Source organism: Marmota flaviventris, chromosome 7 (genome assembly GCF_047511675.1).
Source record: "Marmota flaviventris isolate mMarFla1 chromosome 7, mMarFla1.hap1, whole genome shotgun sequence".
NCBI lineage: Eukaryota > Metazoa > Chordata > Mammalia > Rodentia > Sciuridae > Marmota > Marmota flaviventris.
Window position 1 is genome coordinate 89,210,167 of NC_092504.1, and position 27,270 is coordinate 89,237,436.

Genomic DNA, 27,270 nt, shown 5'->3' on the forward strand with positions numbered 1-27,270 from the left:
TAGTCTCAAGGAAGTGAAAGTCTCCGGCCAAACTTCCACAGGGCTGTAGACCTGAGCTGCACCCAGAACCCCCCTGCAGGCCAAAATCCCAGTCCCTGTGGGTCACAGGGACTATCAAATACCCCTCTCCTTTTTTTTTTTAACACCTGCTAAAAATTGCTGCCACCTATCCACCAGCCTGCCCTTCTCCTTCTGCAGCCTCCAAGTTCCTTCAGTAGCTTCAAGGTGGCCCTGACCACCCACTTCACGTGGGTGGCAAGTCTAGAAGCTGCTGCTGTAAGCCTCATCTAGATGGCCCTGGTGTTGGGGCTTGGCCCCTAATGAAAGCTAATAGTCTTTGAAGTGCTGAAGCCAACAGAACAAATAGTTATAGCAGGCGGCTCCCTTCTCCCACTTTGGCTCCAGGTTGTGCCTCTGTTTGGCAGTCTGTGCCCTGCAGAGCTGCAGAGAAAGGGGGACTTTCCCTCCGCTGTTCTCCCTGAGTCTCCCATGGATGGAGGGGAGGGTGGATGACCCCACCACCTCATTCATTTCTAACCTGCTCTTGGGACAGCTAGTAGTTTATAGGTGGCCTTCCTAAGTGGGAGCTCCCACCAGCAGCCTCCCAAATTGAATGAACCTACATCTCCAAGACAGAGACGATGTTTACCAGACAGGGCAACACCACCCATGGCAGTGACCTTCTGCATTCCACCCAAGTGCAAAAAAAAAAAAAAAAGAACAATTCTAAAAGTAACCAAGAAATCTAAACACCATGGTTACAATAGTTCCTGACCCTTGGTTCCTGGGCAGGCAATTCCTCCCATCAGACCAAAGAGCAAGCAGAGCCCTGGAATGGACTCCACATCCCCTCCCTCTCTGAGAGCCAGGAGCCCCGGGGCTGGGCGGGTTCCAGATCTGGGCACCATGCACGTTGGCTCCCCACACAGTGACACACTCCAGGTGAGCACCGGAGAGAAGGGCAGAGCAGCGAGGCATAACTTCTTACCACATGAAAGGGGCGGAATCGGCCTGCTGCCAGATCCCTGTGCACGGTGACAAAGCGTGTCACACCTCGGATTTTGAAGTTCATAAATAGATCGACAATGTTGATACTTCAGGGGGATGGTGGGTGGGAGTTGGATTTCTGTTTCTCCAACTCTGTAATTAATTTATCCAGCAATGAGGCTCTGCCGATGCCAGGAGGAGAAAAAGAAGCCCTCGAGGGGCCGTCTGTGGCTTTTCCTCAGAGTGACTGGGTCCTGCTGGGTTGGGGCTGTAGCCTGGACGTGAATGAACTTGAAGTTCTGTGTGTGTGTGATATAGTGAAGGGCTATGTGTGGTGTGTGTCTACCTATGGTGTGTGGAGTGCTATGACCTACAAATACCTGTGATATGAGAGTACCAGGTGTGGTGTGTGCCGTATGGAGTGTGTGTGTGTGTGTATGTGTGTGTAGTACATGTAGTACATAGAGGTGTTTGGAGTGTGTGTGATGTGTGAAAGTGTGTGGTGTGTATTGCTGTATGTATGTGCATCAAGTGTATATGTGTGTGGTATGTGAACAGCTGTAGTGTCATGATATGAAGCACAATATGAATGTGCTGAAGCATGTGTAGTCCATGCATGTGTGCTGTGTGTACATATTTAACGGGGTGTGGAGTCCTGTGTGTGTGTGCTATAGAGGGAATGGGTTGTGTGTATGTGGTCCATGTGTCATTTGGTGTATGTGTGGTATATTTATGTGTGCTGTGTGTGTGATGACAGGGGGTGAGGTGTGGCGTGTGTTATATGTGGTGTCTATAAAGTGGTGTTATTCATGGTTCCTGTAAATGTACAGTGATGCTCTATGTGGTGTGTTTGAGTGGGTGGCGTGGGTGGGTGGCATTTCTGTGTAGGTATGCACAAGTGTGTGTCATGTGTAGTGCGTGTGTGTGGTGTATGCTGTGAGTGTGAGGTTGTGTGGGGGAGGTGTGCGCTCGGCCAGCAGGCACTTGTGCAGACAGGCCAGGCCCTTAACTCTTTGATGTAGGCGCAGAGGCATCCCAGCTGGCTCAGCGTCCTACCACTCTTCCTCAGGGAGCTAAATCCTGGTGCAGGAAAACGAGCCCCGCCCTGGAGCTCCTGGGGAAGGGTTTGAAGGCGTGGCCGTCTAACTGGGGCTCTGCCAGCTCCTGCCCCCCAGCCTGCACTGCACATCAGTCCTGCAGCGCACAATGAAAGGGAGCAGAGGGTCAGGAGCCAACTGCAGAGGAGCCCTGGGCCCTGCCTCCCTGGCCCAGGGTTCACACACAGCCCGGGCCCAATGATAGAAGTACGTCAATTAGCCTTAGTTTTGACATCTGTAAAATATACATAGTAACATATTTCTCTGGTGATGAGAATTTCATAAGATAATGCTGCCTGGTGAGATAATGTTCCCGGCTTTGGCTTTCCCAGGAAGGTGTGTTTGCTCAGAATTGGGATTCTTTGGCTTTCTTTGGGTGTTTGGAAGTTTCATTTCTCATCTTATACCCTAAAAACACTCATCTTCAAAGCTCAAAACTAACCAGCAAAAAAAAATATAGCTGAAGACTTGCTCTTGGCCTCGTTGTCTGTTTCTACAGCTTGCAGAGAGTGCATCAGGCCTGACATCAGCTTTGTCATCTCAGGAACTGGAAAGGGATAGAACAGAAATTCTTTGAGCTGCTAATTCCAGCCAGACATCAGGACCCATATTTTGCCATGGAGCAATGTTCAAGTCAGAGGGGCACAGAGTTTCAAGTTTGTGCCCATGGATTTCTGTGTGACCTTGGAAAAATTACTTCAGTTCTCTGAGCCTCAGTGTTGTCAAATCTCTAAAATGGGGTAAATTGTGTCTCATTCGTAGCATTATTTAAGAATTTAGTGATGTATGAGTAATCTAGTACTTAGAGTTAAAAATACATTTCTCTTCAGTATGGAGGTTCCTCAAACAGACTAGGAATAGAACCACAATATGACTCAGCTATTTCACTCTTCACAATTTATCCTGAAGAATTAGAGTCATCATACTACAGTGACACACGCATCCCCCATGTTATAGCAGCACAGTGCACAATAGCCAAACTATGGAACCAGACTGGGTGTCCATCAATGGATGAATGAGTAAAGAAAACATGGTATATATCCACAATGGAGTTTCATATTGAGTCACAAAGAAGAATGAGATCATGTTATTTTCAGGAACAATAGATGGACTAGAGAACACATGTTAAGTGAAGTAAGCCAAGCTCAGAAGGTCAAGGGTCGTATGCTTTCTCTGATATGTGAAAGCTAAAAGAGAAAAAAAAGGAAAAAGAAAGGTGGAAGCAGATCTCATGATAATCAAAGGCAGATCAAGAGAGGAAAGGACGGGAGGCGGGGAGGGAGAGGGAAAGTGCTAGGGAGGGATATGGGCCAAATTTCAGTGTCATATTGTGTATTGTGTGCATGGACTAATAATATGTAACTGCAAACTCCATCAGCATGCACAACTATACTGCATCAATGAAAAAAGCAGGAAAACACACTCTTTCCCAGCTAGCCCCCCAATGCCCTGGTTAGGCACTCCATCCATCCGACATCCATCCATCCATCCGACAGGTAAGGCCATTTGTCTCAAGTGACAGCTACTAAGCAATGGACCTGGTGCCCAAGGCTGTCTTGCTAGCACTCTGCTTGGTCCTGCTCTTTGTCCCTTCTGTTTCCATCAAAGTCTTAAGGCCTGTCCTTGTAGCCTTCAGAGCTGCAAGACTCATGGAAGACAGCTGGTTACCAAGAAACTGTCATTCCATTAAGCTTATGTCCTGGAAATATTTTAAGAAGAAACCCACGAAGAAAAAAAAATGGTGCCACAGACTGGCATAAAGAGATTCCCTCCTTTAGTAGGAACTGAAAAATGCCCAGGATGCATTGATGGGCTGGTAGAACGATATTTGGGGGATGGAGAAAGTGTGGCTGAGTATAATCAAACCTGACAACGGGATATGGTAATTACCATTGTGCCTCTGGGCCTTTGCATGGGCTATTCCCTCCAGTAGGAGCACTCTTCCTCCTTCCCCCTAGTCACCACCTATACCTATCCCACTTTGTAGTTCATCACATTGAACTAAGGATTTGTTAGGGGTCCCCGCTGTTGTGCACTGCCAAGGACAGATGCCTTGTTCCGCTCACTGCTGTTTTCCCTGACACCTGGCAGGAGCCCCGGTGCTGACCCATCATCTGTTTACGCAACACACGCAATGTTGGTGGCACGGATGTCGCCCAGTCCTGGGCTGGTGTTGCTGGTACAGAGCAGAATGAGGCACAGGCTCAGGGATGTGGGGTTACATGAGCCAGTGCCCCTGAAGAATGGAGAACCACTTCCGGTGGTTCACAGAGAACTAAATTAATGCAGAGAATTGATTCCACAGGTGTTGGATGACTCAAGAAGCCAAACAGAAGAAAGGAGAAGAAAACCAGATGTTAGCTGCAACTGGAAGCCACGAACACCCCGAGACGGGAGGGACAAAGGAGGAGGCGTGAATTCCAGGAGCCCAAGTCAAAACCACCTAAGGGTACGGAGGATGGTCTGTGGGAGCAGGGGCCACCAAGGACGTGCAGCCATGGCCAAAGGCACAGGCCTTTGGGAGAGAGAAGCTTCTCCTTCCACCTTCCAGTCTCTGGCCAGTGCCCCTGCCGGCCTTACCCTGCTGGAAGGCAGTGGAGCAGGAGCCTGGACAGGCCTCTTACAAGGTCAGTCCCCTGCCACACAGAGCAGTGCTTTGGAAGGTTGGGTTGAATCTGAGGGTAAACACACCAAGGTTCAGCCCATAGGGGTGGCATTGCATTTTGTGGGAGGGGACAAATCTGGAAGGAATTCAACGTCAGTGTGAGAATAGGCTGTGGGAATAAAAAAAGTCATATAATCTCACTGGTTTCAGGGTAGGTAGGTGGCTGTGAGATCTTGTGTGGCATTGCAATTAGCAGCTTAAAGCAGTGCACATATATGAGTGCCAGTCTCCATGGGCTGGGAGTCTGGGCATTGTTTAACTGGGTTCCTGTTCAGGGTGTTGAGATCAAGATCGTGGCCAAGGTACAATTTTATCCAGAGACTCAACTGAGGGAAAATCCACCTATAAGCTCACTCTTGGCAGAATCCATTTCATCTGCCTGGGAACTCACTCAGGCTATTGGCAAAATCCTTTTCCTACTAGGTGTAGGCTCTGGGCCATGATGGCTGTCTGCTAAAGGGTCTCTTTAGGTGCTAGAGCTGCCCACAGTCCTGAGCCACATGGGCTTGTCCAACGGGGTCACTTGCTTCATTAAGCCCAAAAGGACAGCCTCTAATGCCAGTCTGCCAAGAGCAAGTCTTCTATAACATAACATTGCATTTTCTCTACCAGATTCTGTTGGTTAGGATCAAGTCATGAGTCCTATCTGCACTCAAGCAAGGGGATCAACGAGAGGCATGAACTGTATGGAGGTCAGGGATCACGGGAGCACCTAGGAGCAACCCACAGCTGCTCAGCTCACACTATAGTTTCAGGCACATTGGTCCTGAGTTTCTTCTTCTGTAGATGTGAATTCTTCAGAGCACTCACAAATGACTAAAGCAATAGGGACCATTTTGTGATGTTTTATCATCTGGCTCAGAAGATTAGCATTAAAATCCACAGGCACAGCACCTAGTGCAAGCTCAGTGACGGTAAAATAAAAATTTGCTAAAGCAACTCTCATGACAAATGAAACCTTAACTTTTAGTTTTGACTCCTCAGATACATAAAAGTTTTAATATATTGCAAACTCTTTCCAAAAAACATTCCAGTTCTAGGAATTTATTCAAAGCAAATTATCATGGATGAGTTCAAAGATTTAGCTACAAGGACATTAACCACAGCATTGCTTATCATGGGGGGAAAAAACCCTACAAACAAGCTTTTGTTTTACAATAGGGACTTGGCTAGATAAACTGTGATGCTTTCACCCAATCCAGTATGATGCCCTTTGAATAGGATGTAGAATAATATTGAGATACAAGGGGAATTGTTTACTATATAATGCTAAGAAGAAAGAATAATCTTTAAACATGATCACAGCTTGTTTTTGTTCTGCTTTGTTTTAGCTTATATAGGCATGGATAAATACTTATTTATTTATTTATGGTGCTGGTGCTGGCGATTGAACCCAGGACCTTGATCATGCTAAGCAAGCGCTACACCTCCAGGCCCCCAGGCGTGGATAAAAGACTGGAAAGATTTCTTCAAAATTATAACAATGATGATATCGTTGGGTAATAAACTCAGATGTGATTTTTATTTTTCCTTATTATACTTTCTAGATTTTCTACCGTAAACATTTATTACATTTATAAAAGAAGAATGTTCATTTTAAATATCTGTTTTTCTAAGTAAATATTAAGAGCAAAGGGTATATTCAAAGCAACCTCAATAATTACTATTTTGCGGCTAGTATTAGAGAATGAGATAAATTTGGGTCATAGTTCTCCGGGTTTGCTAGCTCTGTCACCTCAAGCAAATTACTTTCACTACCTACGGTTTCCTTGTGTGGAAAAAATAATACCATTCACTCTATCTAGCTCATAGCAGTGTCTACAGTAATGATTAAATAGATTAAGTAAGATCATGTGTAAGAAAGGACAGGCTAAGTTGTAAGCAGTGAATGACAAAGTATTTTTCTCTGTGGCTTATTCCAGTTAAATAAGGTAAGACATAGAGAGTGTAAGGAAGGCCCTCACACCTGTATGGTGAAGGATGTCATGGAACATCGTTCTGCAGAAGGACCACGTTCAATTACAACCTCTTGCAGGTTTTCAGGTCGCTGTGTCTGAGCAGATGTTGTTTTCCCTTAGGGAGCCGTGTGTCTTGAGTACATCAGTTACTTAACTTTTACTATCCTGCCAAACCTTACAGGTTCCCTACAGGCCTGTTTCTGCCATGAGACTGATTGTCTCTAGAACTTTCTCCAGATCTGTCTATGCTTTAGGGACTGATGTTTTCACAAGTACAGCGTAGCCAAATGGTATCCTCCAACATGGGAAAAATGGGCATCAGATTTTTCCACTCTGAGGGCTGATAACATTCTTAGGTGAGACAAGAGTGAAGGACACAGGTGACACACTATAACAGTGATCTCGAAGCCATGCTACCTTGGTCGAGTGGCAGCACTGGAGAACAAAAAGAATCGTGGGTTCCAGCATCAACTGACTTGATCTCTTGGGAAAGTTTTTTTCATTTTCCTGAGTCTCAGTTTATTTCTCTTAATTATTGAGGCAGTTTTTGTTTGTTTGTTTGTTTTGGTATCAGGGAACCCAGGAGCACTTAGCCACTGAGCCACACCCTTAGCTCTTTTTTAATTTTAAATTTTGAAACGGGGGTCAAACTGAGTTGCTTAGGGCCTCTCTAAATTGCGGAGGTGGCCTTGAACTTGTGATCCTCCTTCTAAGCCTCCCAAACTGCTGGGATTACAGGCATGCACCACTGCACTCAGCTTGAGGTAGTTTATAATATACCCTTTGCTCCTAATATTTGCAAATGAACACTTAGATATTTGAAATGAACTTTTTTCTTTTATGAAAATAATAAATGCTTCTAGTAGAAAATACAAAAAGCATAATAAAGACAAATAAAAATCACATCTGATTTTATTACCAAGCATATCATATGACACTTAAATCTCATGGGACAACACTTAACCTTACAAGGTCTGAGAATTGGGAACCAGCACAGTGCCTTGCACACAGTAGGTAGTCATCAATAAGTAAAATATAGCCAAGTGCAATGGCTTATGCCTGTAATCCCAAAGGCTCAGGAGGCTGAGACAGGAGGATTTTTAGTTCAAAGCCAGTCTCAGCAAAAGTGAGGCACTAAGCAACTCAGTGAGACCCTGTCTCTAAATAAAATATAAAATAAGGCTGGGGATGTGGCTCAGTGGTTGAGTGCCCCTGAGTTCAATCCCTAGCAAAGAAGAAGAAGAAGAAGGAGAAGGAGAAGGAGAAGGAGAAGAAAGTGTAATTATTTGGGACAAGTTGGAATACAGCAAGCAGAGAACATTCTTGATTTACTTCAGTTTCTCATTGCTCCCGGGTAGAGAGGATGACTCCATCATCTAAGACGTGACTTCTCACACATCAAAGCTTTGTTTCCCAGGGCCATTGTTTTAGCCACTGCCCACACTTAGGTGACTGGCTATCAAATTCCAGATCTTTGGAAAAAAAGCATGTTAAAATAAAATCCCATGTGGCTTTAAAGAATTCCAGTAGGTGAGAGCTTGTTTCTGCTCACACTTACAGATGTTTTCTTGAGCTTTCCAATAATATGCCTACTTAAGCTTTTTTGCAAGAGATGGAAATTCCAAACCTATTGCCAGGAACCTTAAACAGTGAATCAAATTCTATCCTTCAGCCTTGTCCCCAAGCCATTAGTTGAATAAAGAACCATGAAAGTTGCATAGTGTAAAGAAAGAATGCGTTGCTACTTCTATGGATAAATGAACTTGCCATCCATTTGGCCATATCACCTGCCCCCAGCAGGGCCTGGCCTAGAACAGGGCAGGGACAGGTACAGTGAATGATTCTTCAGAGGAGAATAGTCAGAGTCTTCTATGACTAGGATCACTATACGACCAGGATCACTATACCTGTCCTTAGCTAGATCATTCCCAGTAACCAGGGTTTTCCCAGGGATAGCTGGGCATCCTGTCCCTTTGCATTGAAAACTATGGGAATCTTGGGGTGTGGATTTTACCCTTTACAAGAGGAAGGACCCTGATCTATTTTAAACCACCTTGGGCAATTTGTGGCATAGATTGGGTTATGTAGAATAAAATTGTGTTTTGTAATGGGAAGATCCCATGAGCTAAACATTCTGAATGCATTTCTCCTTAAAAACACGAAATTAAGGATTTTCCTCTGGTGTAAAAGACTGAACTTAATATAATTTCTAAATGCCAAGGCTATTTCTGCCTAGAAGCCTTTTTTTCACATAGAGAATTGCAGAGAAGATCCTCTTTAAGTAATAAGAAATGAAAGAGGTTTAGTTTTACATTCTATTAACTTGTTTCCTTCTATTATAAAAGTGATACATGCTTTTGGTAAGAAATCTATTTTCACACAACACATAAGGAATTTAGTATATTTTAATGGCAAAAAAAAAAAACAGACTCTTCTCTTCAACCCCACTGACCCTCAAAGCCACTCTGCCACCCTCCAGAAGTGACAACTATTAAAGCCAAGTATGTGGGCCTCCAGAAGTGTTGATGCTTATGTGGCATGCATATGTGATATTAGGAATTTCAGACTTTTACAAATGAAGCTGCTATAAATATCATGTACCAGTTTTTACATTATATGTATCTTCCATATTTTATCATGTACCAGTTTTTATTTTCATTTCTCAGGGATAAATGCCCCAGAGTACAATTACTGGGTCATATAGTACTTACATGTCTTGTTTAAGGAAATTGCCAAACTATTTTCCAGAGCGCCTCTACTATTTCATATTCCCACCAGAAGTTTGAGGGATCCAGTTTCTCCACATCCTTGTCGGCATTTGGTGTTGCCACTGTTTTTTATTTTCTTCATTTTGAGAGGTGCGTAGCAATATCTCATCGTAGTCTCCACATGGGTTTCCCTAGTGGAAAATGGTGTTGCACGTTGGTTGTTCTGTGTGCTTATTTACCACATGTGTATCCTTCTGTGACTAGCTCTTCATGCCTTATGACCATTTTCTGATTGGATTGTTTCTTCTTTTCCTATTGAGTTTTGAGAATTCATTATATTCAAGATACTAGTCTTTTGTTAGCTCTGCAGTTTGTAAATATTTTCCTCCTGTCTCTAGCTTGTCTTTTAAGTCTCTTAACAGGATTGTTCGCAGAGCCAAGTTTTAAATTTTAATGGAGTTCAAGTTGCCAATTTTTTCCTTTTCTGGATCATGCTTTTGGTGTCAAGTCTAAGAACTCTTTGCCTAATGTTAAATCCCACAGATTTCCTCCTGTTTTGTTTTAAGAGTTATATGATTTTTTTTTTTGTCTTCTCTATGTCTGCGATCCATTTTGAATTACTAATTTGTGTGTAAGAGTTAGGCTTCGTTTGTTTGTTTGTTTATGTGTGTCCAGTTACTTCACTTCATCTGTTGAAAAGCTTCTTTCCTCTATTGAATTGATTTTTGCACCTTTGCCAAAAATAACTTGGGCACATTTGTGTAGATCTCGCATTGGGGTGTCTACTCCATTCCTTTTCTCTGTGGGTCTCTAGCTCTCTCTGCCAGCACCATGGTATCCATTATTGTAGCTACACAGTGAGTTTTCAAAGAGGACAGACCTAGTCCTCTTATTATTTTCTTCATTTTCAAAAATGTTTTAGCTGCTCTATTTTCTCTGCCTTACTATATTATATTTTAGGATGATCTTGTCTACGTGTCTAAAAATTCTTGCTAGGATGTTGATAAAAATTGCATTAAACCTGTATGTCAACTCAGAAAAAATTTACATTTTTATTATGTTGAGACTTCCAATGAACGTGAATACAGTATATCTCACTATTTATTTAGATCTTTGATGTCTTTTATCAGCATTTTATAGTTTTCAGTATAAAATTCCTGAACGTGTTTTGTTAGATATAACCTCAATATTTTATAGTCTTTTGCAATGCTGTTATATTTTTAATCTTGGTGTTTGTGTATCTGTGAGTACTATATAGTAGTATACGTACATCTTCATCCTGCAATTTTGTTGAACTCATTAATCCTAAGCAGTTTTCTAGATTTCTTGGGATTTTCTATATAGACAATCATGCCATCTGAAAATAAAATCAGTCTTATTTATTTCTTTTCTGATCCACATATTTTGTTTCCTTTTCTTCTTTATTGCACTGGTTAGAACTTCCAGTACTACACTGATTAAGAACAGTGGGAGCCCCTGTCCTTGCCCTGTTCCTGATGTTAGGGCAAAAGCCTTCAGTCTCTCACCAGCAACCTGTTAACTGCAGGTTGTGTGTAGATGTTCTTTGCCAAGGTGAAGAAGTGTCCCTCTGTTCTTATTTGTTGGAGAACTTTTATTATGAAAGGGTGTTGAATTTTGGCAAACATTTTTCTACATTGATTAATAGAATATGATTTTTTCCTTTAGCTTGTTAATATGATAGATTATGATTGATTTTTCTATTATTGAATTTAAAATTTCTTGCATTCTGCAATAAACCCACTGGGTCATGATATATGGTATTTTTATATGTTGCTGACTTCTATTGGGTAATATTTTGTTAAGTACTTTTGCATCTGTGTTTAAGAGGGCATTGGTCTATAGTTTTCTTTTTTCTTTTTTTTTTTTTTTTTGCTCAGACTTTATCTGGTTTTGATATCAGGGTAGTACTGCCTTCATAAAATGAATGGGAAGTCTTCCCTCCTATTTTCTGGAAGAGATTGTATAGAATGGGTCTTAATTCTTCTTTAAACATTTGGAGGAATTCTCCAGTGAAACCATCTGGATCTGGAGATTTATTTGTTGGAAGCTTTTAAATGACAAATTTAATTTCCTTAACGGAGGCTACTCAAAGTCTCTATTTCATATTGAATGAGTTGTAGTAGCTTGTATTTTTCAAGGAATTGGCCCATTTTATAAGTTGCCAAATTAATGTGTAGAGGTAATCATAGGACCTCTTTATTACCTTTTGATGTCTCCAGGGCTTGTAGCGATATCCCCCATTTTGTTCGTGATATCGATTTGTGCTAAGTACTAAGATTTACCTCTTCCCTTTTTTAACATTGATCTATATATTCCATCATCGTCACAAAATACATTTTTATGTCAGTGTTGAATAAGAGAAGCAAATGTGTGTATACATGTGCATGTCTTTATATTTATTACCGTAGTCATGGTATCCATAATGTTTTCAGTCTATATTTTATTGTAGCTGTTTGAGTGATTGCTTTAGGTATTACATCATACGTGGATATAAAAACTTCACTTCCCTCCATGCCCTTTACGCTCCCACATCTATAATGGATTTATCTGAAGTATTTCCTTTGCCTACGTCCAGAGCCACACTGGAGAGTGTCATCCTGTTTGCTGCAGCTGTCAAACGTAATTTCAAACCCTCGAGAGGAGAAGCAAACTCTATGACAGCACCTCTATTTTTATTCGCCATTTTTAGTCTCAAGATTCCTCTGTGTATTTTTTTTTTTTTTCCTTTTTTTGTTTGGAGCATTCTGCTGGTGGCAGGTTCTCGCAGCTCTCCTTCATCAGAGAATGGTTGTCTTTTTATTCCCTCTGATCTCGTGGTTCCAGATGAGAAATCTGCTGCCCTGGGACCTGCACCTGTGGGTCAGGTGTGGCTTCTCTTCTGCTGCCTACAGGGTTCTTCCTTGCTTTGTATTCAGGAGTTTGACTGCATAGAGTAGATTTCTTGGAGATCCTACTTGAGATTTACTCAGATTTCTTGAAGCTGTAGATCTATGTCTTTTTCTTTCTTTCTTTCTTTTTTTAACCAAATTTGAGGTGTTTTCAGCCATTTTGTTTCTGGTGGTTTTCAGCCCTGCCCCTTCTCCTCTACTCCTAGGACACTGACAATAGGATCATGAGATCTTCCTTTGTAGTCCTACCAGCCTTTGAGAGTCTGTTCATTCCCTCTGAAGTTCAGACTGGGTAGCTGCCTTCCATCTTTAAGTCCATGGATTCCTTCCTCTGTCCCTTCCATTCTGCCATCCAGCCTAGCAGTTGGGTGGGTTGTTAAGTTTTGTTGTTTTGGACTATTGTGTCTTTCATTTCTAAATTTCCATTGGGTTATTTGTATTTTTCTTTTCTAAGACTTTCTATTTTTTAATTTATTTTAGTCATGTTCGTGATTACTCATCAAAGCATTGTTAGAAAGTCTGCTTTAAAAACCTTATTAGGATAATAAGGTAACTGGACCATCTCTGTCACCTCAGTGTTGACATCTGCTGACAGTCCTTAATCATTCTGTTTAAGATCTCCCTGGTTTTTTGGTACAGTAAGTTTTGTTTTGTACTAAAATCTGGGTATCTAGGGCTTATATGGTTCTAAAACTTATTTAAAACTTCTATTTTAGCCTACAGCAGCCCCACTCTGGCAGGGGGAGGAGAGCATCGCCTTATTTTTGCCAGGTTGGAGTGGACCGCTGGTCCCTGTCTTAGCCTCTGTGGAGCCTCCAGCCACAGAGGTGGGAATCTTGGCCTCTCCCCACAGGCCTTCTCTGAGGGTCTCCTCTCTGCTGGGCAGTGGCCTCATCACCTCTGGGCAGCTGTGCCGGTCCTGGCTCCCTGCTAGACTCCTCTGACACCATCCTGCTGGGATTGGGCAGTGGGGACACCCATCTAGGCTCTCCCTTTGGCCTTTGCTGGAGGGGTAGGAGTGGCAAGGGATGGTGGTTTGTGGCTGGAATGGAGCAGTTATTGTCTAAGTTTTCTGATTTGCCGCACTGCCTCACGACTTATGCACTGGTTAGAGAGCTAACTTTCACTGGGGCCTCTTTTCTGTCTGTTCCCATTGGTGTCACCAATTACCAATTTCCTCAGCTCCAATTCTAGGCTAGACAAGGCAGGGAACTCTCCATTCTGTGGTTTCTAGGGTCCCAGACTTCTTAGCTGGTTGACCTTCTGGTCACCTCCTTTTAGAGTTCTCTCATCTTACACACACACACACACACACACACACACACACTCTTCAGGGTTTTTAGCTGTCCTTGGTGGGAGGAATAGGGAAAACTGTATCTACTCTACCTTCCTGGAAGCGGAAGGCCATGGTTTACTTTTCTTTTAACAGGGACTCAAATAGTACAAGTTTTCCCTTGGGCAATAAAGCATGCAGTTTTAGCAACTACAAAGAACTAACGGAAGACTACAATTAAGGAAATCTTTAATTTTGAAATTAGCTAAATAAAATCATAGTGTCTGTGCGCTTTAATATATAACAGGGAAAACTGAACAATGTCTGTGTATTATAGGCCCAGAATCAGGGAGGCAAGAGAGCTTAAATATTGGTTTAATATTTTGAAACAAGCTTGGTTTAATGTTTAAAACCGTGGTTTAATGTTTTAAACTAAGAGTGCAAATCATTATGTCTTATGAGGTACCAGAACCATCAAAATGAAATTAAAGACCCAGAGTGTTCCCAAACTGTCACAAACTCTATCTGTGTGTTAACCTTTTCTTCTTCTCATTCTTCTTTCTATCCTTCCTCTTCTCCCTCTTTTTTCCCTCCCTCCCTCTCTTCCTTTCTTTTGTTCTTGTACTGTTTTTTCCTTATTTTTGCTGTCTTACATTTCTGCTTCCTGACTTTGAGTCTGTCTTGAGAACCAATTGATTTGAACTGTGGTTTAGAAAAATGTCAGAAATCTGTGGCTTATTCCAGACTAATTGCAAGGACATTTTAGCTGAGGAGAATCCTATGGAGTCACCCTGAATGGTAACTTGAAATCTCATTCTAGAGCATCTTGTTTTCTGGTTTTTCCACAAACCCTGTTTAGAACAGTGTTTTCCAAACCTTGTTTACATCCCTTGTTCACAAACTTCACCAAATCTTCATTCCACTTCTCTAAATTTTTTACTTTAGAATTTTTAAACAAATTCTCTTTATAGCTTCTTAAACTTGTTTTAAAAATTGGAAAGAAAAAATGGAGAGAGAAAGAGGGAGGGAGGGAAGGAAGGTAGGAAGAAAGGAAGAGAGAAAGGGAAGGAAAGAAACATTGTACTGGTAAAGATTTATTTAAAAAAAAATTAAAATAAGAAGGGACCACAATCTCCCATTGTAAGCAAGCACATATCTAGCAAATTTAGAACGAGGAAATTCTCTGTGCTGCCCAATCTCCCCCTCTTATTCCTGATAGTACTGGAAATTCAGTTCTCTTGATTTTATAAAAATAAATCTCACCAATTTGTTGGCATATGTATGATTCATGGCAGAGAACTGTACCTTAACTTTATTCTTGTGTCTCCTTTAAAATCATCTCCTTGCTGGGCGCAGTGGTGCACACCTGTAATCCCAGCTGCTCAGGAGGCTGAGGCAGGAGGATCACAAGTTTGAAACCAGTCTCTGCAATTTAGTCTCACTTAATGGGAATTTGTCCCAAAATAAAATATAAAAAGGGCTGGAGATGTGGCTCAGTCATTAAGTGCCTTTGGGTTCAATTCCCCCCCCCCCACCCCAAAAGTCATCTCCTTTAAGCATTGTGTCTCCTTTAATCACGTCTTCTTTAAAATTTATTGTCTGGCTACTTGAGAACTCAGCAGGCCCTGTAACTTTTCTGCTTACTCTTAGATAACAAACCATCCTAGAGTCTCAAATCAGTAAAGAGAGTGTGTCTTAAGATAAGAATCAACTCTTCAGTTTTCAGTTGAAGACGAGACCTCTCCTTCTCTTCTTGCTGGGGCCTGTAGTTGGAAGCCACCTGCCTGCAGAGAAGGGAGGATGTGACCAGCATCTCTTATCTAGCCATTGATACAGACCCCAGCTGGGTGACAGGGGCAAGACAGGACAGGAAAGTCAGTGCACCAGTCCTTCTTTGGCTGGGTGGCCAGGTGGCAGTGTGCTGTCTGGCACTAGCAGATGATTAACATCCTTTCCAAGATTTTCCTCCTTGGATCCCTCCCTCCAGCAACCACTCTGGTGGCCTTGTCCTCATGGACCTCTGTCTCCCTCTTGCTGGGGCACTCTTGCTGTGTTGGACATGAGAAGGCTTCAGTGCATTCACCCCCTCAGATGTGACCCATATCTAGTCCTGGGAGGAGCACCCACACACCGTTGTCTCTGAACAGTTGTGCCACCCACCCCCAACTCAGCATCACACTCCTGCATCTGCCATCGAAGCTCTTTGCCACCTTCTTCTGTACTCTGTGCTTCCTCAGGGACCAGACCCAAGCCCACACTGCCTTTGTTCTCCAAGCTCTCTGACTGAACCCCCAACAGCCCCTCCATAAGTAGAAGGTAAGGAGAGTCTCACCCCAGAGGGAGTGGGGGGGTCACTCAGCACCAGAGGCTCTCCCAAAAGAAAGTTCCCTACAAATACTTCCTTCTCTTTTCCCAAACCTCTTTTTGGCCTCAATATGGCTGAGGGAGTCATAAAAGTATAGAGCCAGTTCTTAAATTTTTCTTTAAAAAAATCTGAAAGCAGTGACCTTGCACCTCACTTTGGAATTTCAATTCCATATTTTTCTCAGTTAAAAGCTTTAAGTTCACACCCAGACCAGGAACAGAAACTCCTTGACCCTCTCAAATGACTCGTTGGTATTTCAGGACTATTATTAAATCTTTCCCTGACCTATTCTTTCAGAAGCTAAATGGTCCTATTTTTTTACCGCCATTTCCCCCATTCCTTTAATAACTTGGCTTTCTTGCTTCTGATTTCCCTCATTTCACCATGCTTCAAATAATTTCAACTTCCAGGAGATGAGCACAAAGATGGGTGCATAATGTTTGTGATTTTGTTTTATTTTTGTTTATCATCTTTAGTAGCTCCTACCTTCACATATTTCAAAATTCAAATGTTACAAAATAGTATCTATACAGTGACAGTTTCTTTTCCAGCCTTGTCCCAAAGCCACCCTGCACCATCCCTCACCCAAGAATAAGTACAACTAGTTCCTCATGAATCTTCCCAGGGATGCTCTGTGTACATCCTACCAATTGTATATCTCTATCCTGGCTCCCAGTCACCCTACTTCCACCCTTGTCCTATAAATAATGGATGCTTTCCCCCTCCTATATAAGAATATCTCCAAAAGCCTCCACATCAGAGGAGAACTTCCTCATTCTCCTCAGCAACCACATTGTAGACAGACCTTTGATCAGATGCTCCACCATTTATTTCACCAGTTCTTTAAGTATCTAGATGGCTTCCAATACCTCTCACAATGCTTCGTTGAATACTCTAGTAAATACATCATTTAGCTCATGTGAGAATATATCTGCAGGATAAAATTCTAGGGAGGGAATTGCTGGTCAAGCATGTGTACAGTATCATTCTAATTATGTTGGCAAATTGCCTCCCATTGGGGCTGTGCCAGTTGTCTCCTCCTAGCAACACAGGAGAGTGCCTGTTTTCCCATCCTCTCCCCATTTAGCACCAGAAAATATTAAATATTGATTGATGGGTGAAATACTGTAGCTTAGTTGAGTGAGACTGAGCAGATAAATGCTGAATACGCTCATTTGTGTTTTCTTATTCTGCGAGCTGTCTTGCACAGGGTATTGGAATGCTTACTTGGGAGGTGTTATGGTTTGAATGGGAGGTGTCCCCCCAAAAAAACTCATGTGTGAGACAATGCAAGAAGTTTTAAAGGTGAAATGATTGGGTTATGAGATCCTTAACCTCAATCACTGAATTAATCCCCTGATAGGGATCAACTGAGTGGTAACTGAAGGCAGGCAGGATGTGGCTGGGAGAGGTAGGGTGTGCCTTTGAAGGTACGCATTCTGATTCTGGTGAGTAGAATCTCTCTTTCTGCTTTCTGATGTGATGTCTTGGGCTGTTTTCTTCTACCACATTCTTCCACCATGATGTCCTCTATCACCTTGAGCCCTGGGGAATGAAGTCAGCCATCTATGGACTGAGAACTCTGAAATTGTGAGCTCCCCAGATAAACTTTTCCTCTCCTAAAATCATTCTTGTCAGGTCTTTTGGTCATGGCAGCAAAAAGCTGACTTAAACAGTAGGATTATCTCAACCGCCATGCGGGTGATTGGCAGGAGATCTTCTATGTACAAGTCATCCCTCAGTATCCTGGAGAATTGGTTCCTGGGACCCCTGTCCCCAAGGGTACCAAAGTTCATATATGCACAAGTTTCTTATGTAAAATGGCATACTATTTGCATATTAACTCCATGCACATCCTCTTGCATAACTTAAATCCTCTCTAGATTAATTATAATACCTAATACAATGTAAATGCTATGTAAATAGTTGTTGTACTGTATTGTTACATGTTCAGTACAGATGCAAGTTTTTCCTAATATTTTCACTACAGGGTTGGTTGAGTCTATGACATGAAACTCTTAGATTCAGGGCCAACCGTTTGTGTGCATGTGTGCATGTTTGCATATCTATCTATCTATCTAAAGAGAGAGAGCAAGAGAAGGGGCCAGGATTGAACCCAGGAAAATGTCAAGAAACCTGCAAGCAAGAAGCATGGACTATTTGTAGCAGAATATGATGCCAACTTGGACAACGGTAAACTTCATTCAGCAGGGTGCACAAATAGTGTTTAGATCATATCCACAATGCAGGCAAATTCCTGGATGGGTAATGATTCCAAAGAGAGAATTATTAGCAAGTATTATGCTCCGGTTGTGTATAGCAATCAGGAAATTGCAATACAGGAAAAAAAAAACCCTTGAGAATATTTTGTACCCTCCAAGACAAGACTGTTTATAAAGCAAGTATCATCACCGAAGAAATTTGTTCTTGCAATTATTGAATCTAGGGATATATGTATGAATATATACATATATGTACCCACAGTATATATTCATCATACACATAATATATACGTATATAGAGTGTCAAGTGTCAATCATTGAGTATCTAATGGTAGAACTGTTGTTTGAATTTTAAAAAGTTTCACACAGTAAACAATTACAAAAATAAATGAACAAAAAATGATTTCTGCCAGTAAAATGTAGGAGGGGGAGGGCTTGCTGTTTTACTGGAAGAGACATTTTCTTGCAAGTGTATGTGGAAAAGTCACTGGCTAGAGATCCCAAGCAATTGGCAAATTTATTTAAACTTTTACAATACATTTTTAAATACCTTTTTTAAAAGTAGTCTTTTAATTTTAAAATTTTCTGAGAGAAATATGCAAACTGACAAGGTATTGAAAGTAGAGATGCAGGGAAATCTCTTTCCAAGTCATTTTAGCTCCTTTCACTAATCTTTGGGCAAATCGACTCTTGAATAATCTAAAGTCACTGAAGTTGTCCATCTTTTGATTGTGTGACCCAGCCAGGCATCGATCCCCTCAGATGCTGTTATTGATGGCAAATGTAGCTCCTTCAGGGCTTTGTGACTTTGGTCAGTTTCAGCTCCAGGGTGCTTTGATAACACTTTGCATGGTCCACGAGACTCCAGGAGGGCAGGCTGGGAATGTGTTTGGGGCTTGAATCCAGAAGGAGAGGGAGTCTGGGAGCCATGTGCATCTAGTTAAGAATAGGAATCAGCACAAAACAATATTAACTTTAGAAATGAGATGAAAGCCCGTGTGTGCCAGCTTTCCCACAGAAGGGGAGACCCTGCGAACCGCCAGCCCCTTCAGCACCGCTTTTAGATGGAAATGATTTTGTGGAATACTGACACAAAAGGAAGATACAAACGAAGTGAAGAGCCTTAGCGAACAATTACATGCAAGTAGGTTACATGAAAATATAGTCTCAAGTGTATGATATCTTGTGAATATTAATTAAGGAAATTATTCTCAGAGCAGCTAGTGTTTAAAACAAGATGTAATCTCTGCTGAGTGGCCCCGCCATTCTTTCTCTCAGTGTTTAACTTCAAAGGGCTTTGGAGTTGGGGCAAATGAGATTATTATTACTTCAATCTAGAGAGGAAGCCTCTTCTAACCAATTGGAGGATAAATTCTAGAATTACACATAGCAGTTAATACAAAGAAGAAAATAAGATTCCACCCTGGTGAGGATCTTCCTGCTAAAATAATGTCTTATAACCTTTTCTATCTGATCTACTTTCTCTCTACAAAAATTCTACATTTCAAATTGTGCATGTCTCTAGCTAGAGAAGGACAGGACCAGCTAGAGATATGATTTTTCCATATTTTTATTGGTGCAATATAATTATACATTATAGTGGGATTGGTTGTTATGCATTTATACATGCACATAATATAACAATGTAATTCAGTCACTATCATTCCCCAGTATCTCCCCTTTCGTTCCCCTCCTCCCTCCACCCGGTCCCTTTTGTCTGCTCCACTGGTCTTCTTTTTGTTTTCATGAGATCCCCTTGAAGATTTTAAAGCTATTCTCCTCTACTGATTTGGGGCCACTAGAAATAATAATATTACTTAGTAATAGTAGTAAACACTCATACAGGTCTGTGTCTGGTACTAAATATTTTGCTTATATTAGCCCCTTTAATCTTCACGAGTTCTTTGAAGGTGTGTGTGGGGGGGTGTTCCATGATAAACAAATGTGGAGATGTAAAGTGGTCCTAATGGGTCAGATGTGGAGCTGGGATTTGAATCCTAGCACCAGAGTAGAAGTTTAGCCATGATACCATGGTATACTCTCCCATAGTTACAGCTCATATGAGAAAAAAATGGAGGGAGGGCAAGCTACGTGTATCAGAATCAGGATAATGATCTGATGACCAATACAACTCTGAAAAGGAGGATAAAGACCAACCTTTAAAATAAAATCACACACCTTATTAGACAGGACCAGTAAAAATCAAATCACATTCACAGATTATTAAGAATGTCCACATGAATTTGGCAGATGCGTTTTGTAAAAAAGGTTCTGGGGAAAATAGCCAATTACCTACTGTTAACATTTTAGTTGTTGGTGAAATCAGTGTCACCACCACTCAACTTGTTCCACAGATGCTGGGCATGGATGGGTGCAGATGCACCCAGATGCTGGATGGATACAGCACCATGGGATGCGAGATGCAGATGTGACTAAACTGGCTGCAGATGTGGGTTGGCCGTGGATAAAATCTATCCATGCCAGGTTCCCCAGCAGAGTTTTCAATGTCATGGTTCCTTGATCCTCAGCTGTCACACTCCATAGTGAGTGTCAGAGGAAAGTGAAAGTGTGTTCTGCCATTTTTGGGCCAATTTGAGACTCAGAAAATTCAGATGGTACCAGTTAGAACAGGATCTAGAGGATACTGGATACCGAGGTGGAGGGTGCTTTTCAGAGCCACCTCAATGCCTGGCATTTGTGCCATACACCAGTGGCACAAGCCCACTCCTGGATGTCCAAGTATATTCTGCAGGACCCATCTTCAAGCCACTGGTAGTACTGTCCCTCTCCTGAATGTCCCCCACAGCCCAGCTTTCCAGAGGTTAAGACCTTCTCATGACTGACCTTCAACCTCAGAAACTGAGGTAGCCTCTTCTTTACTGTCCAGTGAGTCTTTGTCCTTTTGCATTTATTACTTATTGTATCTATTTCTCCTCCTCTCTCTCCTTCATTTAACAAAGCATAAGGAGACTACGACCCATATCTTTTGCATTTTCACTTCTGCTGGCTCCTGACACAGTGCAGGCACATTGTAGTAACTCACCATGTTAACTGTAGAATGAATGTTTATATCCATGAAATCCAAAAGCCCCAAGATATGCTATCTTTGGTCTGCACACCATTTCAAAAATAATAAATATTTTGTGAATATTAACAATTTCAGAGTTTGCACAGACCAAAAAATGGATTATTGGCGTCTCTAAGACAAGAGACCTGACCACATTGGACTTGAATCCCACATATTGCCTTCAGCCGGAAGTAGTGAGTTGCTGTCCCTTTTGGGCAACACATTCACTTTGAGATTTTCCCCAGTCACTAGATTGTCTTGCACCCTGCCCTCTTTACTCACTTATAAAACCCTCTTCACCCTCTGAGCATTAGATTTTGCACCCCTAGATCCTATCAGACCGAGCCATAACATTCTCCTTGATCTTGGATTGCCATTTCCAGCACATGCACATTATGGTGGTCTTTCATCATCCAATTTTTGTTATAGCAACATCTCATGAACACAATCTATTCCAAAGGGGCCAACGAGGTAGGAGAAGGACAGGGAGCTGAAGGGAAGCTCAGTACTCTTCTGGCATATCAGCTGTTGGCACTGGCAAGAGGCAGGATTCTGGCCGGGATGGAAAAGTGAGCCAGCTAGGAATGGCACTCCTATATTTCAGCCAGCAAAAGCCTTTGCAAAGCCTGCTTTGCATATGACAGTTCCGCTGACCACACTGGAGTCACAGGGGAATAGTTACCCCTGGAACTTCCTCTCTGCAACAGTAGCACCCTGTTTAAGGGAACCAAGAATGGAATATGATCGTCTCATATATAAGCTGCCATGAGCTTTCAGGCGACCATACTGGCATGAGCTTTCAGCATTGAAAAAACAAATGAAAACTCTCTGGAAATAATAGGAGCCCTGTGTCCTGGAACCCAAAGAATAATAATCCCAGGCTATCAGTCACCCAAGCTGAGAACAGTTTCTTCCTCTCCCTTTGCTGTGCATGAAATGACCTGACACAGATCCTGAGCCCAGGAGCGCTGTGAAACTGGCCCAGGGACAGAGGAGGTTGCTCCCCCCCACTGCTGAAATGCCAAGTGACACAGGACTTTTCCTTCCATATTGGTGAGGGTCACTTCCTAGCTGTTACTAGGAAGCACAGTTTTCGCAGTCAGTTGACACTTCATGAGCCCCTAATATTTGGATTGAAGGGAACCTTCAAGCCTAGATCTGGGAAATTCACAAAAGTAAGACTATATTCCCAAATATATATTGAGCACCGGCTATTAACCAGATGTTATTCTAGGAGCTTAGCATAGAACTGTGAACTAATTAGATAAGAATCCCTGATGTCAATGAGGTTATCTTCTACCAAGTCTGTACTGCATTCCATTTGTGAAGATTGTACCTCAGTTGCTCTTGTTTCTAAAGTATTCAGGGAAAAAACATGAATGTAGGGAGAGGTCTGAGCCTACTTGCTGTATGTACATTTTAAAACTAAACTCAAGGGGCTAAAAAGTTCCTGCTAAACTTGAAAATGAGGTTAGGGTATGTTCTATCAGTTTTCCCTGGAGGGGAAAAAATCCCCGATTTTAATTCCCTTCTGAACTCAGCCACATGTTGAGATAAGGAGGGTGGGGTGATAAATCAACTCAGCTCCCTTGGGAGAAAAATTATAGTAATAAGCTTTAAAAAAATGATGATAATAATAAGCTATATGATTTCAAAGTGACTCACCACCACCCCCTCTTTTTTTTTCCCCTTCTGACAACTGAAATTGATTTTGAAAGGAAAGGCTGTGGAGATTTTAGTAGAATACAATCCAGACATTCTAAATCTAAACCCTCTCACCAAAGAGACTGCAGATCTGGAGACGCCTGGGCTCTGTTGATAATGCCCTGCGCTATGCCCGACATACTACACCCACCGCCACATGTCACTCAACATGCCTGCGAGTTCGTAGATGAAGGAAATAGAGATGGAATGATATTAAGACTGAAATCAATACAGCTTTCTTTTACATTTCCCAATAGTCTCAATAACTTCAAAGAAGCAGATATGAATATAATTAATGAACAGAACAAACACCAAGTGGAAAATAAATCTGGACCTTGTTTCATGAGCACTCCTAAAATGATGGATTTAGAATTGCAGACATGTTCATTGGCAAATCTGACCACTCACTCATTTCCAAATGGTACATAGTACTTTGGAGCAATTGAAGTTGCATCAGCCTGGGTGCCCCTTAGGAAGAATATATTGCTAAAACTACTTTGTAACCAACTAAATAGAGCCCTGTACTTTGATGCATTCAGCCGCGATCAAATTTATGTTTGAATCAGTATTAGGGTGAATCCTCTAACCATCTCTCCATTTGGTTGCTTCTGCAAGCTAATCCTGCTTAAAATATGTATATTCCCCGAAAACAGACTTAACTGAATAACAACAATGCTCAGAGGAAATTCACTTTTTCTATTTGTCAAAGAAAGAAAAACTCTTGCTAAGGAGTAGGTTCAAAAGCTAGGGAAAATATGGTCTTGGCTGTATTTGCAACTCTAACTGTGTGGCCTTCTTAATAGAAGTCCTTCAAACACTCCGATCCTTGGTCTTCTCATCAGTAGTACTAGTAATAATAATTATACAAGTATATTTATGGGGTGTTCAACTATGCATTAGACCCGCCCTGTGCTAGGGGTTCACACGCTTATCCTCTTTAACTCTCTCAACAGCCCTATGTGGTGGTTTATTACATCCCCTTTACGTAGATGAGGAAACTGAGGCTCAGAGAGGTTTAATGACTAACTTGTGCTTTTTGATTTTTTCCAGTACTGAGGATTGAACCCAGAGGTGTTGTACCACTGAGTTGCATCCCCAGCTCTCCCATACCCGACTCTCTTTTGAGACCCAGTCTCACTAGTTTTTTCAGGCTGGCCTTGAACTTTTCGATCCTCCTGCCTCAGCCTCCCAGGTTGCTGGGATTACAGGCATGTACCACCTAGCCAACCTGTGCCTTTTAAGTACATGAAAGCCAGCATTTTAAGTGACACAGCCTGTCTTCAAAACCTCCATTCTTAACCACTATATTCTTCAGACTGCAATCGTAGCTAAGTTGATTTGCTCTTTTTCATCTCTACAACGACAATAATACTTACCTACTTGTCCTCTTGGACTCAGGACATATGACATGCAAGAATCAAAGGAAGAAGAGGAAATAAATGGCAAATTGCCATTGTCTCTTTATAAGTGGTAGAACCAAAAACAACCGGGGGAAAAAATAGTCCTTCTAATTTCTTATAACCTATCTACAACTTCATGAGTTACAAAGACCTGGGTATATCAGTTCCATTGCTCCTAACCCATCTCAGCCCATTGTGATCAATTTAAGTGATTATTCAAGTGTACCAAACCAGGACTACATGGCAAAAAGGTAAAAATCTGCTAATTATTCATAATTACAAACTGTGTGGAATAAATCTAAAGCATTTAGGCCTAGAAATGACTTTTAAAAGCTAGATTATTCACTTTGATCTTTTTGGGGGGTTTTGTTTTGGTTTTTAAACTATGGATTGGGATTGAGCCCAGAGGAACTTTACCACTGAGCTACATCCCCAATACTTTTTTCTTTACCCTCCTTCATCCTTTCTCTCTCTCTCTCTCTCTCTCTCTCTTATTTTTTTTTTTCTTTCTAGGGTCTTGCTAAAATGCTGAGGCTGGCCCCAGAGTTGCAATCCTCCTGCTTCAGCCTCCCCAGAATACCAGGATTACAGGCACATGCCAATTTACCCATCTTAACTTTGACTTTCTATTCAGGGTCATGTTCACTTTTTTATGCAAGTTCCCTGTGCAATCAGGTGCTCTGGCGAACTGTCCTGTCACCTCACACCTGTTCTTCCCAAGGTTCATAAGTTTCCACCTCTGTCCCTCATTCTGACCTCTTTCCACCAAAGGAGGAAGACTAGGCTTGATGGCATATGTATACGATAACTTTCAGCTATGCATTCGATGCTAGGGTCGGGGAGAGCAGAGATAGGGATTGCAGATGGGGTGAGGGCATGAGGAAGGGCTGAGAAGGTTGAAGGTGGGGACAGAATGAGCCAATAGCAAGAGTGTATTTAAAGGGATACCACCAGGACTAGGATAAAGCATTACTAGCATACTAATAAAGCATACTAGCGGTAAAGCATTTCCCTAGCATGCATGAGGCCCTGGATTGATCCCCAGTACTGCAAACAAGCACACAAATAAATAAATAAATAAATACCATCAACTCTTTCTTCCCTTTCATTTTTGCAATGTTGTTGAATGCTCCTATTAAATGCTAAATTAAAATTTGCCATAGGCACCTCTTTGGTGCACGCTGCTTACTGTTATACAGGATGAGCTCTCTTTTGTGGGAATTAGACTTTAATAGTGTTTCCTTTGTGCTTTCACCAGTTTAATGCCAGAGCAAAACATAATTATAGCGAAGGCAGTTCACGGATTAGGTGGTGGCTTGTGCGTCTTACTGTGGGCCCGTCTTCCTCCATTTGGCTTTGTGCTGGTTCCTATCATCTTCTAATTATCTTTTCCTCTCTTTGCTTGACAGCCTTAGAAGTTATAAGGGTATTATCTGAATACAAATTAAATTTCTTTTTTTTTAAAGGAAATGAAAAAAAGAGGGGGTTCTTTAGGAGTGGCCCGTTCCACTCCACATTAATAGATAGGAATCCTATAAAAGCCCCTCTGGTTTTCAAGATCTATGAAGCCAAATCTACCCCAAATTAATGCCAGCCCTACCTTGGATGAGGAGGGCACTTTCAGTCTCTTCTCTACCTCATAGTTTCTACCTGAAAAAGAAAAAAATGAAATAATCACGCTTACTAATCTCGGGGTGGCAATTGGCTGATTTAACAGTGCCCTGAAAATGAGACTCCTCTGTTTAATGAAGCATTTCATTCAAAGGTTCATTTGGCTAATAAAAACCCCGTTTTTCACTTGTGTTTGAAGCCGGCCCATTATTCTTTTGCGCGTGGTTTGAACCAGTTTCCCGTGAGCTGCGGTCGCTCCTGAGGATGGATCTGAATGGCACTTATTAGGAAGGGAAGAGCTCATGAATTCAGATCATCCTTAATGCTGAAATGAGCTGTAATGAAGCCCCAAGATCAAAGTGCTTGAGGAGCAACAGCAGATGAATGGGCCACGGCGTTTGGGTATGGCTTGCTGTAGAAAAGGATTAGGAAATTTCACTGAAGTAGCCAGGAAGGTTTCTGGGCTAGCAGGCTATGCATTTAATTGTTTATGGGATTGGTGGACGAAAGACACTTTTAACAGACACATAAATAGTTTCCCTCAGAGAAAACGGTTCTACAGGTATTTTCTACAAGGAAAGGCTTTAAATTAGCAGCAAGAGCAGAAGCCAGGCCATTCTTAGCTCCTGGGTTAGGGGAGAAGGGGACCGGGAAGGAAAGACCCAGAAATGAGGGGAAGAGAGAAAAAGGACATGGGGAATGCCATGCCTCCTTTTCCTGTAGCCTCCAGAGGAAGCATAGACTCTCCTTCCAGGGAGAAGCAAATCCCTGTTTTTCTAAATACTGAACACAAGCAAAACAGAGCGCCTGGATTGCAGCAAGAGTCCCTCCATGCCAGGCTTTATAGCAGCAAGATGCAGGCGGGATGGAAAGCAGATGCAGCCCTGTGAGCACGCCAGCGGTTCACTCTCCTTGAAAAGATGTCAAGGATTATTTGTGTTACCAGTCTCTGGAAAAGCAGAGACGTTCTCTTACAGGATGAATGAAAGATGAATACAAAGAGTTAATTTGAAACCAATCAAGGCCCGTGTTCGTCTACTGCTTCAGAAATCCTTCTATTTTAATGATGAATTCATTTTCAAAGCAGTGCCGAGCCTTTGGTGGGGAATTCCACCTCTTGCAGCTGCGCGATCTGCCCTGCAGTGTTGAGCTTTCTCGCCCACCTGCTCTTTGTAAAACACTGTGGACTTCCCAGAGCTGAGAGCGTGCCAAACTGGCTGAGCCTGCCAGAGAGCCATCCCCAGCCTTGCCTCCAGCCCCCTGAGTGTCAGTGAATACACACACACCACAAACCCCTGAGAATC

At 42.1% G+C, this 27,270-nt stretch overlaps 1 protein-coding gene and 2 long non-coding RNA genes across 4 annotated transcripts in view; 1 reads left to right on the forward strand and 2 right to left on the reverse strand.

Annotated features, from left to right (window-relative positions):
- Positions 1-27,270, reverse strand: part of Rpl34 (ribosomal protein L34) — a 535,705-nt gene that overhangs the window by 163,225 nt on the left and 345,210 nt on the right. The window lies entirely within an intron of this gene.
- LOC139706433 (uncharacterized) overlaps positions 4,396-27,270 on the forward strand; it is a 29,514-nt gene continuing 6,639 nt past the window's right edge. The window contains exon 1 of the long non-coding RNA XR_011708002.1: positions 4,396-4,533. This is a non-coding gene — a long non-coding RNA (uncharacterized lncRNA). The remainder of the gene's footprint in view (positions 4,534-27,270) is intronic.
- The window catches only part of LOC114092841 (uncharacterized), a 33,051-nt gene continuing 24,463 nt past the window's right edge, over positions 18,683-27,270 (reverse strand). The window contains exons 3-4 of the long non-coding RNA XR_004618629.2: positions 25,956-26,005; positions 18,683-19,120 (exon numbers count right to left, since the gene is read on the reverse strand). This is a non-coding gene — a long non-coding RNA (uncharacterized lncRNA). The remainder of the gene's footprint in view (positions 19,121-25,955; positions 26,006-27,270) is intronic.